General features: G+C 45.1%; 1 protein-coding gene across 2 annotated transcripts in view; it reads left to right on the top strand.

Annotated features, from left to right (window-relative positions):
- Nucleotides 1–15,516, top strand: part of Shroom3 (shroom family member 3) — a 296,424-nt gene that overhangs the window by 51,961 nt on the left and 228,947 nt on the right.

Raw genomic sequence — 15,516 nt, 5'->3', positions numbered from 1 at the left:
GCCTAGGCCTTAGGCTTGCTTGCTTGCTTTTTTCAAACATTTATATGAGTACACTATTGCTCTCTTCAGACACACCAGAAGAAGGGAATCAGATCCCATTACAGATAGTTGTGAGCCACCATGTGGTTGCTGGGAATTGAACTCAGGATGTCTGGAAGAACAGTCAGTGCTCTTAACCACTGAGCCATCTCTCCAGCCCAGCCTTACACTTTCAATCTTCCCACATCACTCTTGTGAGTACCAGGGATGACTGCCCTCCCCACCAGACTCATCCCAGTGGCTTGAATCTGCTCCTCAACAACCAGTGCAATCAATAAGCCGAGACTGTAACGTGTTTTGCAGCATCAGTAAATGACTGGGGTTGGGTTTTACATCTCAAAACCAATTAACGGGGTTGGTGAGATGGCTCTGTAGGTTAAGGTGCTGGCCACCAAGTCTGGCGGACCTGAGCTCGATCCCTGGGGGCCACATAGTAGAAGGAAATTGACGATCCCCTTAAACTTTCACATGAACACACGCGCGTGCGCATGTGCGCGCGCGCGCACACACACACACACACACACACACACACACACACACACACACACGCACTGTGATAAAAATAATCTTTAAAACCATGCAACCTAAAGCTGGGACCTGTCTAGAGGTAGGTTCTCCGTTGACAGTTCAATTATTTACAGTCACATTGAGAAGCTCAGCAGCCGGCCTTCTTTTCTAAGATGCACATATCAGTCATCAGCCTGGTAAATAATTAATTTGAGGTCTTGGGCATGAGTTAGCCTTGACTATTCTTAGACTCTTGATGGGTAGAAATCACAAGCTTTTGATATGGGACCTGACACAGAAAATAATTGCGGCAGCCGCTTCTCCCAATGAAGAATAGCCTTGAGTGAGGAAACAAAGGTTAGGAGAGGTTGGGAAAGCTCAGGTCAGCGCAAAGTGGTGGGAACTAACCAAAAGCCAAGGGGATGCGCGCGCATCCTGAGCCATCTTGGAAGAAGCTGCTTCTTCCGCCATCATCCTTTCTATTTCCGGTCCCAGCCTACTGCTGCATCTCCTGCTATGACTCAATGGCTCCCTTGTCTCCATCTTTTGTCTCCCTCACCCCCTTCTCTCTAGCCTGGCCGATTATAGAAGGTTAACAGCATATTTTCTACTCTCTCATCCTCTCATCAAAATAGTCCGTCCCTCCTGCTATGAAAGTCACATTTCTAAAATCCCCAGGCCAAGCCCTCAGTCCCTGTGCTGAGAGCAGACAGGGCTGAGTGTGGAAGTGATATCCATGCTGGGCTCCCCAGCAGGAACCAAAAGAGACACATGTTCAGTGGACACCCTCAGGTGATAGCACTTGACCCACAATGTTTGGGGAGAAGTTAGTAGAATTAAAACAACAAAACAGAAGTCAACACTCCCTCCCCCGAGCTGAGAGGTCCTCTGTGATCAGCGCATCATAGAAGTGGTTCCACAATACACTGCTGGTGCCAACTTCAGAAATCAGTTGGGAATGGGGGATGGGGGTGGGAGCTCCCTCTGAGCTAACCAAGTTCAGTCATATTTTCAGATCACATCCGAACCCAAGGTGGAGTTACTTGTGTGCTCACCTAAAGTAATCCCTCCTCCTTTTGCACCTTCTGCGCTGGCATTCAAACTGTCTTCAGAGGGGTCTCTGAACCCAACAATCTTAAATGTTCTGATGCCCAAAGGACCCTCGCGAGGACAGCGATAAGGCTTTTGCGTGTTCATCTCTACTGTAAGAAACTCTCAGGGGAAAATGTCTGCTGTGAGTGGAGGAGAGGTCAGTGTGCTTGCCCATCCTGGGCCCCACACTCCTTGCCTGGGAACTAACAAGTCCCTCCTGTGTACTCCAGGTCTCCTTGAATGAGTGGAGGCACCTCATCTGCATTTTAAAACACAGAATGTCCCCCAGCGGCCCAGTCCCCACTGTCATCATTATAGTTGACCCCAAGTCTTGAACAGTCACACTGTGGACCAAGTGAGCACTCAGCTCCTCCATTTAAGGTGTCCTGGGGGCTTTTCGGGGATCCAGTCTACTTATCTCTTTATAGAGAATTTGCTAGAAAGATATGATTTGATATCTCTCCTCTCCTCCTTCTCCCCCCCCCCGCCCCCCGCTCTAGTCCCATGAATCCTGGGTCGGCCTCATCCTCTCTATGGAGATGAATGTGACCTTGGATTTGTGACCCTTCTGCCTCTACTGTCCCAGTACTGACATTAAGGGCTCTTTAGTGCTGAGGACTAAACCCAAGGCTTTCTGCATACTAAGTGAGCTCTACCTACTGAGCCACAGGACTCAGGATTCTTATTCATGCAAATGAAATTGAGGAACCTCTCCTGGTTGACTGACTGGGGAATTTGTAGGGGTACTGCTTTGGGGGCATTTGGGACATTTTGCAGTTTTCTGAAATATGAGTTCTGGTCTGCTAATTCTAGAGCCAGTGGCTGTTAGTGGAGAGAGGGAAAGACCAGGTGTTTGCAGATTTGGACCCTGAACCAGGACTTGTTACCAGATGACTGTAGGTCATAGTCTGTGTAAAGGAGATCCTAGGAGCTCTCATCAAAGCCTGGGTCACTGGGACACCAGGGACAGTCAGTGATGGAGGAATGACACGAGGAACTCTTCCTTACGAGGTAAAGAAAAGATTGTGCTAAATTTCCTTAATTCACATTTTATTAATGCAAAGGAAAAGATTTTAAACTGAGAACTCATGGGCTGGCCACACAGTACAGCAAGTAAAGGTGCTCACCCCTAAACCGAACAGATTGATTAAAGCCCCATACCCACATGGTGGAAGGAGAAAGCCAAGTCCTGCAACTTGCCCTTTGACCTCCACTAGAGCTCTGTAACTCGTGTAATTTTAAAATTAGTAATAAATAAAAGGAGAGTTACTTAAACTATGTTTACACTACCGTGAAGAAATATCTACTCGATTCTCAGAAATTGCGGGGTTATACTAATAAGCAAGTTCCTAATAAGGAATAAGAGCCCAGCTCTCAGTAATGATCACAAAATATCAAACCACCCCATATTCTGATATGTAAGTGAGAGGTACTTCAGGGATGCTTTGACCTTACGACCTCCGAAATCTTTAATGGCTTTCCCTCTGACATCTGGGACCCCAATTATTATTCTCTATGATGTTCGCCCCGTAACAGCCCCTGTCTGTCACAAGATACGCACTTGGCCAATGCTTGCCGTGGTTGAATGGAACTTTTTCTAATGACTTTGAAAGGTGGAGGCAAAGAGCAGAAAGGTTTCATTAAAGCCCAGGGTTTCCTTTCATGTTCTCGTCCCCACCCCACCCCCACTCCCTTTCATCACATCATCTGTGTGACCTAGAGGACCGGGACTGGTCCTTCATATTCTGCAGTCCTCTGGGGACATGTCTGGAAATGACTGTTTCTAAGCCTGTGGTCTAACAAGAGGGAGACCAGGCATCCAAGTCTGTCTCTGAGGGTTCTCATTTGCTAGAGAACGTTGGCACTGGTCCAGGGCCTCGAGGGCTAGAGCAAAAGTCCCTTTTAGTGTAAGTGACGCAAACTCGCTCAGACACAAAGCCAGTTAGTGAATTCACAACGGGAAGCAAAGAGATCACGGTCAGCAAAGTTCACAGGATCTAGGGAAAGGTGAGGCCTGTTCTCCTGTCCATTCTCTCCTCTCCACTGGTTGTCTTTTTGTGCCCATGGCTGGGAACGTGGTCTCCAAGGCTCCAGATACAGCCCACTCTCATGGAACTGAAAAGTGCTGTCTATCTGGAAGTATAGAAATCCCGAATGAGGCCTCTGGTTGGTTCTGCTTGGGTCATGGACTAGGATATTTGGTGGCCTCTGAGAACTCCTGGATGCAGGGGACAAAAAAACACTGTTGTCAAATGAGAGATGGCTTCTACCAGAAGGGAGTCTGCTGTAAGAGCTGGGTGTGTTTCCAGGGGCCCAGGAATTAAGTCATCTTCATGAGTGTGTGTATGATGCGTGTGTGTGTGTGTGTGTGTGAGAGAGAGAGAGAGAGAGAGAGAGAGAGAGTGAGAGAGAGACAGAGAGAAACAGAGACAGAGAGACAGAGACAGAGAGAAACAGAGACAGAGAGAGACAGAGACAGAGACAGAGAGAGACAGAGACAGAGGTCCTAAAGTGAGAACCAGGGACCACATGAATTTCACTTACCCTTGTCTCTCAGGGAACAAGTATATTTCCCTACTGAGAGAGTTTACACTCTCTCTCTCTCTCTCTCTCTCTCTCTCTCTCTCTCTCTCTCACACACACACACACACACACACATACACACACACACACACACACACACAGAAAGAGAGAGAGAGAGGTGAGAGAGAGAGAGAGAGACAGAGAGAAACAGAGACAGAGAGACAGAGACAGAGAGAAACAGAGACAGAGAGAGACAGAGACAGAGACAGAGACAGAGACAGAGACAGAGACAGAGACAGAGGTCCTAAAGTGAGAACCAGGGACCACATGAATTTCACTTACCCTTGTCTCTCAGGGAACAAGTATATTTCCCTACTCTCTCTCTCTCTCTCTCTCTCTCTCTCTCTCTCACACACACACACACACACACACACACACAGAGAGAGAGAGAGACAGAGACAGAGACAGAGACAGAGAGACAGAGACAGAGAGAAACAGAGACAGAGAGAGACAGAGACAGAGACAGAGGTCCTAAAGTGAGAACCAGGGACCACATGAATTTCACTTACCCTTGTCTCTCAGGGAACAAGTATATTTCCCTACTGAGAGAGTTTACACTTTCTCTCTCTCTCTCTCTCTCTCTCTCTCTCTCTCTCTCTCTCTCTCTCTCACACACACACACACACACACACACACACACACACACACACACAGAAAGAGAGAGAGAGAGGTGTGAGAGAGAGAGAGAGAGAGAGAGAGAGAGAGAACACAGAACACATACACTTTATTAGTTAAGTTCTACTCAATGCTTTCATCTGTGCTAAACCAGGGGCCTAGTCCAGTACTAGAGGGAAACCGACGGGCTGGGCATACAGAAAGACAGGTGCCAAAGAGGGACCTCCTAGAGATTTTCCAGGGCTATTTTGGTTATGTGTGATTTTAGACAGTGACTAAATTTAGGACCATAAGATCTCTGGCGCTTTTTATACATGCATCTGAGCACCATTTGGAATGACGTCATTTCTTCTTTTGGCTACGGGGGACATGGGAAGGATGAAGGATAAAGAGTGGAGTGGGAGAACATTGAAGCAATGATGTTTTCATTTGAGCTCTTAAGTTTTAATCTTTTCTCAAATCGTGCTTCCTGGGTTCATTGATGTAGTTTATCATGGACTAGATCTCTTTGGGTCATCTAATTCAGTTGCCCAGCTAGTTCTTAAACCCCAAAGGACATCCAAGGTGAGATTGAATACTCCAGTCACCTGGGATGTCTACATCCAAAGTGAGTCTTTGATCTATAGATAATGCTGATATTAAATTACGTTCTCCCTATATGGAGCTCAAATCTAGATTCCTATAATTTATACTCCTAGATATTATAGTTATTTCCTGGGTCACAGAGAAGCCATCTAATCTCTCTGTCTCTTGGCAGTGTTTCAAGACTTTGAAGAGCCAAGCGTGTCTCTACGAGTCTCCTTTTTCTTCCTTGCTTCATTTTCACGAACTGTTGATGGTCAAAATGATCATGATGATAGCAACATTAGAAATCGTAACATTTATTGAGTATAGAATTTGATATGGTGCCGACTGTTGGCACACACCAGTAGGATATGCTGCAGACCATGATATATCAGGTGTTACCTAGTCAACATATGTTCATATTTTCATTTGAATATGTGTTTATATGAATGTCACAATAATAATATAAAGAAAATAGAAATCAAACTTCCACATAAAATAAGGCTTAGAGACGTTAAACAAGGTACCCAGAGGTACACAGCTCTTAAGTAACAGAGGCTAACTTTGAACTAAGAACTCTGGCTCCTGGGCCTTCTCTCTTATCACCATTACTAAAAGATATGTGAGCCTAGTAGTCCCCATCTCTCTCAGAATGAAATTCAGAAGTAGACACCATCCTGCAGGTGTTGTCTGGCCATGAACTACATTTTTCTACTTTGTACATTTCTGTTAATGCCATCTAGGCTTCCATTAGCCTGATGCTTTATGTCTTAGTTACTGTCTTGTTGCTGGGAAGAGACACCGTGACCAAGGCAACTTATAAAAGAAAGCATTATATTGAGAGCTTGCTTACAGTTTTAGAGGATGAGTCTGTGGCCATTGTGGCAGGGAGCCTAGCAACAGGCAGGCTCTGGAATAGTACTGGAAGCTTATATATGATTCACAAGCAGGAAGCAGATGGGGGCGGGGGGAGACAGTGAAGGAGAGACAGAGACAGTGAGAATGATTGGGCATGGTGTGGGCATTTGAAACCTAGAAGCCCACTCCCAGTGACACACCTCCTTCATCAAGGCCTTATCTCCAAATCCATCCTCAACAGTCCACCAACTGGGAACCAAACATTTAAATATTTGAGCCCGTAGGGGCCATTCTCATTTAAACTACCACAGGATGCTACCACCAGCATAGTTTATGCTTGCTAGTTTACATTAACTCGATCCAAGCTAGAGTCATTGGAGAGAAAGGAGCCTTCGTTGAGAAAATGCCTCCATAAGATCTGGTTGTTAAAAAAAAAAAAAAAGAAAGAAAAAGATCTGGTTTTAGGCAAAACTATTGGACATTTTCTTAATTAGTGATTGATGTGGAATGGCCCAGTCCATTGTGGGTGGTGCCATCCCTAGGCTGGTGGTCCTGGGTTCTGTAAGAAAGGCTGAGCAAGTCATGAGGAGCAAGCCAGTAAGCAGCATTCTTCCATGGCCTCTGCATCAACTTCTGCCCTCAGGTTCCTGCCCTGATTGAATTCTGTCCAGACTTTCTTCAATGAGCAATGTGGAAGTGTAAGCCAAATAACACCACACCTCTTTCCCCCCCGGTTGCTTTTGGTCATGGTATTTTATCACAGCAATGTTAACCCTAAGACATAGTTCTTTGCCATATGTGTTTAATCTGAATCTAAGCAAGAGGAAATGATAATCAAATACAAGTTTGGGGGAAACAAACAAGACAACTGAACTCTATAAAACAGTTAATGTCTGGGGGGAAAAGTTATTATCTGGAAAGAAAAAATATGACAAAAGCCAGGCGAGTCTAGAAGAATAAGAAGTCTTATAAATATGGTAATTGGGGGCTATAGAGATGGTTCAGCTCTTAAGAGAGCCTAATTCTCCTGCAAAGGACCTGAGTTCGGTACCTAGCACCCACTTCAGGCAGCTCATAGTACCTGTAATTCCAGCTCCAGGGATCTGATATCTTCTTCTGGACTATATTGACACTTGAACTCATGTGCACATAGCCATACGTACGAATACATGCATTTATTTTAAATTAAAAATAAATCTTAAAAGCCATGGTAACTAAATATGATAAGTGAACTTTGATTGGACCCTAGTTTTATGTTTTCATTTTAGCTCTAAAGGCCATTCTTGAGATCCTTGGGAAGTTTGAAAGTATACTCTATGATCTATGATGATAGAATACTAATGTAAGCTTTTTCAATGTGATACTATAGTGATTTGAGAAACTGTTTTCTCTTGGAAAGTATAAAATATTAAGAGATTATGAAAAACAGTATGGAGGTAAGCCTTTCTAAACCTGTAACTAAAACTACCATATATTTCATCAATTCTACTGCTCACTATAGATCCAAAGTTTACTTTAAAAAAAGATTCTTGTACATTTGCATTTACTGTAACACTATTCACAATAGCTAAAGTGGGGACCTAACCTAGACTCTCATCAGTAGATGAATGGATAAAGAAAACTTGCTACATTATAACAAGTGGGAGGTTGTTCATTCATAAAAAGAGTAAAGTCTTGTCAACTGCAACAATGTGGATGGAGATAGAGCTCCTGATTTTGTGATTGAGCTCTGAGGTTCAGTCTGTTAGGCGTATTGAATCCATTTTGACTTAGTGGTTTCAACTTATGATGGTTTTATCAGAACATAGCCCTGTTGGAAAGCAAGGAGCAGAAATATAAGTTATGTTTTAAAGATGGGAAGGGAAAGGAACATGCATGGCGTGGTAACATGGGTTATTTTCTTTTTCCATAGTAGAGATCAAACCTAGGGCCACGTGCACAGTAGGAATGCTCTAACCACTTAGCTTCATTCCCAGCCTCAAATGGTGAAGAGTCCAAAATTTTCATTGGACCTTTCCTTTTCAAACGTTTGGAATTTTTTTCAAAGATTTATCTATTTATTATATATAAGTACACCGTAGCTGTCTTCAGACACACCAGAAGAGGGCATCAGATCTCATTACAGATGGTTGTGAGCCACCATGTGGTTGCTGGGATTTGAACTCAGGACCTCTGGAAGAGCAGTCAGTGCTCTTAACCACTGAGCCATCTCTCCTGCTCTGGAATTTTTTTTAAATCCTTCAAAATAAAAACTGGGGGGAGAAACCCCACTATAATAAAGAAAACCATTCCTTTGCCTTCAGGGTGTTTTAGGGCAGGCGTCATGGTGGTGATGGTGCAGGACTGTGGCAGGTGAAGCAGTGCTGGCAAGTTTAGGGAGTTAGAATGAGTTTCCATGAGGAGACTCTTCAGGGCAGAGGAGTTGGCTTCCAGGGTGAGGCTGGTCTGGGGCGGTGCCAGACAGACAAGAGTGTTTGGTGCAGACGGCAATAATGGAAGCTAGAGACAGGGGGGAAGCATTCTACAAAGAAGCTGGGCTTTTATCTTGAACACCAATAGGCTGTGGGACTTCAGGGGACCTGTGACCTGGACAAGAGGTTGTTTGAGGGCTAGTGGTGGTGGGGATTGGAGATAAATAGCTGTAAAGTTGGTGGGACAAAGGAGCAAGCCAGATGAGGAGTGAGACTTAGCAAGGGAGAGATGGGCGGTCGGGAATGGAAAGCAGAGATATAGGCAAATTTTTGGGTTTATCTGAAGAGAGAGACTTCTGGTATACCCAGGAGCAGAACCCATCAGAGTGTCAGAATGGTCACCAGGGAGCCGCACTGATGGATGAAGCAAGTCCCAGGCACACAGGACCCGGGGCTAAGTGGGAGGAGCCTCATCTTCATGGAGATGATGAGACAGAACCTAAACATAAAAGAGATAGGGAACCTTGGACATTTTCGGGCCATGGTGAGAGCCAAGGGAGAGCCGGGCGGGGTGAAATCCAGGGAAGTCTGCTTGAGAAGGAGAGGAAAAAGGATATGAGTTATCTTTTCAAAAGGAGGACAAAACACAGACACACCAGAGGGGATTCTCATGCCCAAAAGGGTCATCAATGGTTGGAATGTGGAGAGAGAGGGCCAGAGTCTTGTTGAGTCTCTGGACTGGAATCCTGTAATTAATGGAACCGTACTCCCTGCTTCATACACCTGTGTGGGAGGGTGTTCCGTTTCAGAACCAACCCTTTCAAGAGCAGCTTCTATAACTTCATAGCCAGAACTTCAGTGATCTGGTGTCCATGCCCATTCATCATTCCTGGGCACATGGGTGGCTCCTGAGAGCTTGGTTTTGGAAAAAAAAGAGAGTGTCCCCTCTCCATACTTACTACATTAACTTTTAAATACCTCGGCATGAGAGTGGCCTGCCACAGGCTCCCGCTGTGGAATTTAACAAGCATGGTGGCTTCTAGAAACTGTGGTCTAAAGATGGACATGACTGAACTCGGTCAGAAACCATTTCCTCTGACGTTGGTTTCTTTCCCCATCTTCTAGTTTAGCTTCCCAGGTGAGAGCTTCGAATTCGTATCTGCTCCGTGTTACTCCCCAGTCTTCATCCTTCCGGAAGAGCTGAGTGCCTCAGCCCAGCACAAGTCTAGCCTGGTAGGATCAGGGGCACGGGTACTGCTTATCCTGGCCCTGACTGCACAGGAGTCCCCAGTGATGGAAACCTGGGCACAGTGGACAGGAAATATTAGTTATTCCCCATGGAAGAGTCTAAACCATAGAAGTTCACAGCATCCAGTTAGGTTCAGAGACCCTCAGTAGGACTTGAAAAAAAATTTTTTTTTAAGTTTTAGTAAGGTTAGTAAGGTATTTGTATCACATTCATGATGCCTCGGAGTTTCTCTCCAGCGCCATGTAAACAGTGACACATGCCTGCAATCCCAGCACTTGGTGGGTGAAGGAGGGGAGATCAGAAATGCAGAGTCATCCTTGCCTATATTCCAAGTTCGAGACCAGCCTGGGATACATAAGACCATGGATCAGAAAATAAAATTTGAATAAAATGTAAAACTGTAGAATGTAAAAATGTGATTGTAGATGTAGGATGTTGGGCGTGGCACTACCAGAGATCTGATGTGCCTTTTACCTGATGGCTCAGTCTTACATCATTATAGAACGACGTCACAGCCAAGGACTTGATGCTGGTATGGTGCACATTTGTAGTTCCATGTAGCACAGCCAGGACACAAAACTGTCACATACAGTAAGCGTCTCCCTCACACACTATAGTTGTACAATCCACCTACGCCCACTGCTCCCCATCCCTAACTCCTGACCAACACTGTTATGTCTTCTATTTCTAATTTTGTCATTTTAAAAATGTTATACAAATATTCCCTTAAATTTCTGAGTGATAAACATTTCATGGTTTGAGTGTTTAACAGCGTGTTTGACCACTTAACTGTGGAGGGATATCTTGGCTGTTTACAGTTTGTACTGTTGCTGTAACAAACTGATGTAAGGCATGGCACACCCTTAATGCCAGCACTTGGGAGACAGAGGCAGGGGGACCTCTAAGCTCCAGGACAGCTTGGTCTGTATAGAGAGTTCCAAGTCACCCTGAGCTACATAGTGAGAACCTGCATATGTGTACATACATGTGCGTGTGAATGTAGCTGTATGTATACGTATGTGTGTACATATGTGTATCTGCTATGTCATGTGTATTTATAAACAGATCATCATGTGTGCAGAAATCTCCATTTCTCCGAGTTAATTCTCCGGGAGTGCATTTGCTGGACCATAGAGTAAGAATATGTTTGATTTTCAAAGAAGCTACCAAACTCGTTCCAGAGTGACGATCACATTTTGGGCTTCTCCCGTATTTGCCAGAATTTGATAAGATTTTTTTTTTTTTTTGGTTCTTTTTTTTCTGGAGCTGGGGACCGAACCCAGGGCCTTGCGCTTCCTAGGTAAGCGCTCTACCACTGAGCTAAATCCCCAGCCCAAGATTTTTATTTTAATTATTTTAGCAGCTGTGTAATGACACCCCAGTGTGGTTTTAATCTGCATTCCCCTAATGGTCAATGGTGTTGAATATGCTTTTATGTATTTACAATAATAAGCCCTTCATGTCTTTTGCCCATTTTTTCTAATGGGATTGTTTTCTTTTTAAGATTTTTTTTTAATTTTATGTTTATGGGTGCTTTGTTTGCCTGTGAACCATGTGCATGTCTGGTACTTAAGGAGCCATAAGAAGGTGTCAGATACCCTGGAACTGGGGTTACAGATGGCTGTGAGCTGTCATATGATGCTAGGACTCAAACCCAGGTCCTCTAGAAAAGTACCGGTTTGTTTGTTTGTTTGTTTGTTTGTTTGTTTGTTTTGAGGCATAACCTTGGCTGTCCTGGAATTCACACTGTAGACCAGGCAGGCCTGGAACTCACAGAGATCTACCTGCCTCTGCCTCCCAAGTGTCAAGATAAAAGGCAAAGTGTGCCTGGTCGCTCCTAACTGAGCCATCCCACCTCTGATACTTCTCTTAAGGAAGTTTTCAAATTGTTTTGTCTTGTCTGGGTCTTGTTTTGTTTGAGATAAAGTCTCACAGCGTAGCCCAGGCTGGCCTTGAACTTGCTGTTTAGCCCAAGTGGACCTCGAAAGCAGCCGTTGCCTTGGTTTCCTGAGTGCTGGGGTTACAGTCATGCTCCAGCTCCAAGTTCTTTACCCAGTATCCTTCAGAGCACTGTCTAGGTTGCCCAGTATCATTCAGAGCTCTGTCAGTTGTTAACTCCAAGGTCGTCACTGCTTCAACATGGATATGAGCTCTATCTTTCATTATTCTGCCCAGTCATGCCCTCCCCTGTATCGCAGTACAGTTTTTTCTGATTCCCAGCTTCCTCAGCCATTTCCTGACCCCCAAGAACAGCCTGGATCTTGTGTCTAAGCTTCTTCTTGACCCCATGATGTGTTGTGAACTCATGCATTTGAATACTCAGGCCCTAGCTGGTGGAACTGTTTGGGAAGGATTTGGAGGCGTGGCTTTATTGGAGGAGGTTTGTCACTGGGAATGGGCTTTGAGGTTTCAAAGGTCCATGCCATTTCCAGTTAGCGCCCTCTGCCTCCTCCTTATGGATAGGCATGTAAGCTCTCAGCTACTGCTCCCGCAACATGCCTGCCTGCCTGATGCTATACTCCCTACCATCAAAGCCATGGGCTCACCCTCCGAGGCTGTAAGTCCCTACGAGCTGTTTCTTTTACAAGTTGCCTTGGTCATGATGCCTTATCACATTAATAAAAAAAAAAAAGAAGTAACTAAAATAGTAGCAGACTCTGGAAACAGGACCCTCTGAAAATCATGGTCTCCTTTGAACATTACCAGTTTGCAGCCGTGGCAAGGAAATGTGGGAGAGACAGCCACAGGAGGAAGAATTAGGTGTACTGCCAACCAGGACAATAGCCTTTGCTTAGGCAGTGTCTCTGGAAGGTTATTTTTAACTGCCACATCATAAAGTAAACATTTGCCCTTGATAAGTGCCCTGTTCACTGGCTGGTTCTAAACTCTGGTCAGAGAGATTACCGGAAGAGCCCAGGAGTGGTAGGAAGCAGGAGTCTGGGCGAGGGCTGCCAGCTGAGACATTCTTGACAGAGCAAACAATCGGCCTGCCCTGTGTGCAAGAGCTTGCGTCACCTGGTCATGAGGCGCCGTGGAATTTGTGGAATGGATTGTCACCCAATATCCCAGAATAATAGGAGCACACATTCTTAGTTTTATGTAAGAGCTAGTAAGGACTGCTCCGCCCAGCCGAGCAGAGGCGAGGAGCACAGCGGGTGCCGGACTGCGTGCCTTTCTTCCCTTGCCTCCTCCTCCTGCCCTCTCTTAACCCTGAGGAAGAAAAGGGGGACAGAGAGAGGAGAAAAGGAAGACCCACTGCACGGGGGCCATTAGAATGTGGCACGGCTGTTGGAAGATAAACACAAAGAGTGGAAATATAAAAGAATGGGTTTCTCACATCCTAGAAAGTTTCCTCCCTCCCTGCCCCTCCCTCCATTCTTCCCTCTCACCCCTCCCTCCACTCCTCCCTCCCTTTCTTGTTTTCTTCCTTCCCTTAGAACCCTGGGTCAGTATATCCCCAGCTGGCCTCAAACGCCTTGTGTAACTAAGGAGACATTTTCAATGTCTGATCCTTCTGCCTGCCCCTCCAGAGTGCTGGGATTACACTCGTGTGCTACCTACCATACCTGCATTATGAGGTGTTGGGCATGGAACCCTAGGGTTTAAGGGTTTAAGGCATGCTGGGTAAGCAGTCTATAGCTGAGCTCATACCCCGCCCAGAACTTTCCTTTTGTTTCAATGTTGAACTTCCTCGGTGAATACCTCTCTACAACAAAGCTCAGAGGGATGACGTAGCTATTATTAGGCTGAGATCATCTGTTTAGATCTAGGAGCCGAGAAAGTTGCCTTCTCAAAACACAACATTTGAAGGTTGTTCTCCCCCCCCACCCCCGTACATATAATTAAAAATCAACAACAGCTCCAGCTGGGTGAGACAATAAAAAATCTTGATTAATTCAGCTCGAAATAGTTCAGAAGTAAGGGAGCCGGGGGTTTGCTTTGACTTGGTAAATCTCCAGACATGCATTGCCTTGTATGGTATCTGTTTGTTTGTTTGTTTATATTTAATGTACATTGGTGTTTGGCTGCGTGTTTGTCTGTGTAAGGGTGTCAGAAGCCCTGGTACTGGAGTTACAGACAGGTGTGAGCTGCCCTGTGGATGCTGGGAATTGAACCTGGGTCCTTTGGAAGAGCAACTGGTGTTTTTTAACTCCTGAGCCATCTCTCCAGCCCACACGGTATCAATTTCAATCCGAGGCCTGCTCCAGTGTTTCAGTGTTCATCTCCCTAAAGCAGCCCTTTCTTCCTACAACTCAAGAGGGTCCACAGGGCTGTCTGCATGGTCCAGGAGTGGTTGTAAGGACAGGTGGGGTGTCATGGGCCGCTGTGCCCAGGCTGGCCTTTCTGGGTTGGTTCCTGGAGCAGGGTGGTGGGATTAAATGCTCTGCTGATTTAAACATCGTGAGTGTTCACAATAAAGGATTTGAGGACAGACATGGGGGCAACAACCAAAATGTTATCACTACATCTTCTAAAAGGTTAGTCCTACTTCTGAATTGAAGATAAAATTTGCTTGAGAGAGAATTTAGCTCATTCTGAAACGTGAGGTAAGACATCTGAGAAATGATGAACTAATTTATACCAAAACGTGTGAACACAGGCAGGAAAAAGGTTACACAGTGCTAAATATCAGTTGAGCTAAGAAGCAATTATATTTCTCTGCGATTGAATGAAATTCACTCATAAGCCCTAACTTCTACTTACTAACAGAAAACTGTGCCTTCTCTGATTGAAGATAAATTCAGTTACTTCTTGCTTAAAACTCAATCTTTTATAAGTTCTTAATCAATTCAAAAATTTTCTTTTCTTCCCATTCATGGCTCTGCAGGTTTCCTTGTAAGATTGTAACACCAGAGGCTGTGAAGTACCCCTGGGAGGACAGTCCCCTCTTGTGACATTGCTTTCACTTTGGATTCTGCCCCCAAGTTCCACCCCCAGCTAACACCCACCACAGTCTCACCCTACTTTCAACTCCTAGTCCAAAATTTATCCAAGCATTCCCAATCCTCTGGCATTTTCTCGGCCATGCTCTTGCTCAAATGGGCACGGAGGATGTAGGGAGCCATGGGGAGACCTCAGGGGCCCCTCCATGGAAAGAGTGGGCATGGGAGAAGCATGGGGTGGAATTGTCTATCAAGTGCAATCTCACTGAGCATGCCTGGGACTACTGGTGCTCTAACAGCCACTCATAGTGTCCTATAGATCTCTAAGACTCTTCCCTTATAGAATTTCCAGTGGGGAGTTGAAGCACAAGTCTTCTTCCGAGATTCCCCAAACCAGATGAAGTTTCTATTGTTTCCATCCCTGGTGTTTGGTCCTGGAAGCAGCCACCCTGACTCTTTTACTGTCCTTCATTATTCTCTTGGCTTTAGTCCACTCTATTAAGGATTTAGCAACCACACACATATAAAAAAATTTATTCTGTCAGGTAGTGGTAGTGAATGCCTTTAATTCCGGCATTCGGGACACAGAGGCAGGTGGATCACTGTGACTTTGAGGCTAGCCTGGTCTCCAGAGCAAGTTCTAAGGACATCCAGGGCTACATGGAGGAACTCTGTCTTGAAAAGCAATACATAAATAAATAAATAAATAAATAAA

This window comes from Rattus norvegicus, chromosome 14, assembly GCF_021556685.1.
Source record: "Rattus norvegicus strain SHRSP/BbbUtx chromosome 14, alternate assembly SHRSP_T2T, whole genome shotgun sequence".
Lineage (NCBI taxonomy): Eukaryota > Metazoa > Chordata > Mammalia > Rodentia > Muridae > Rattus > Rattus norvegicus.
This window is presented reverse-complemented; position numbering and strand designations above follow the sequence as displayed.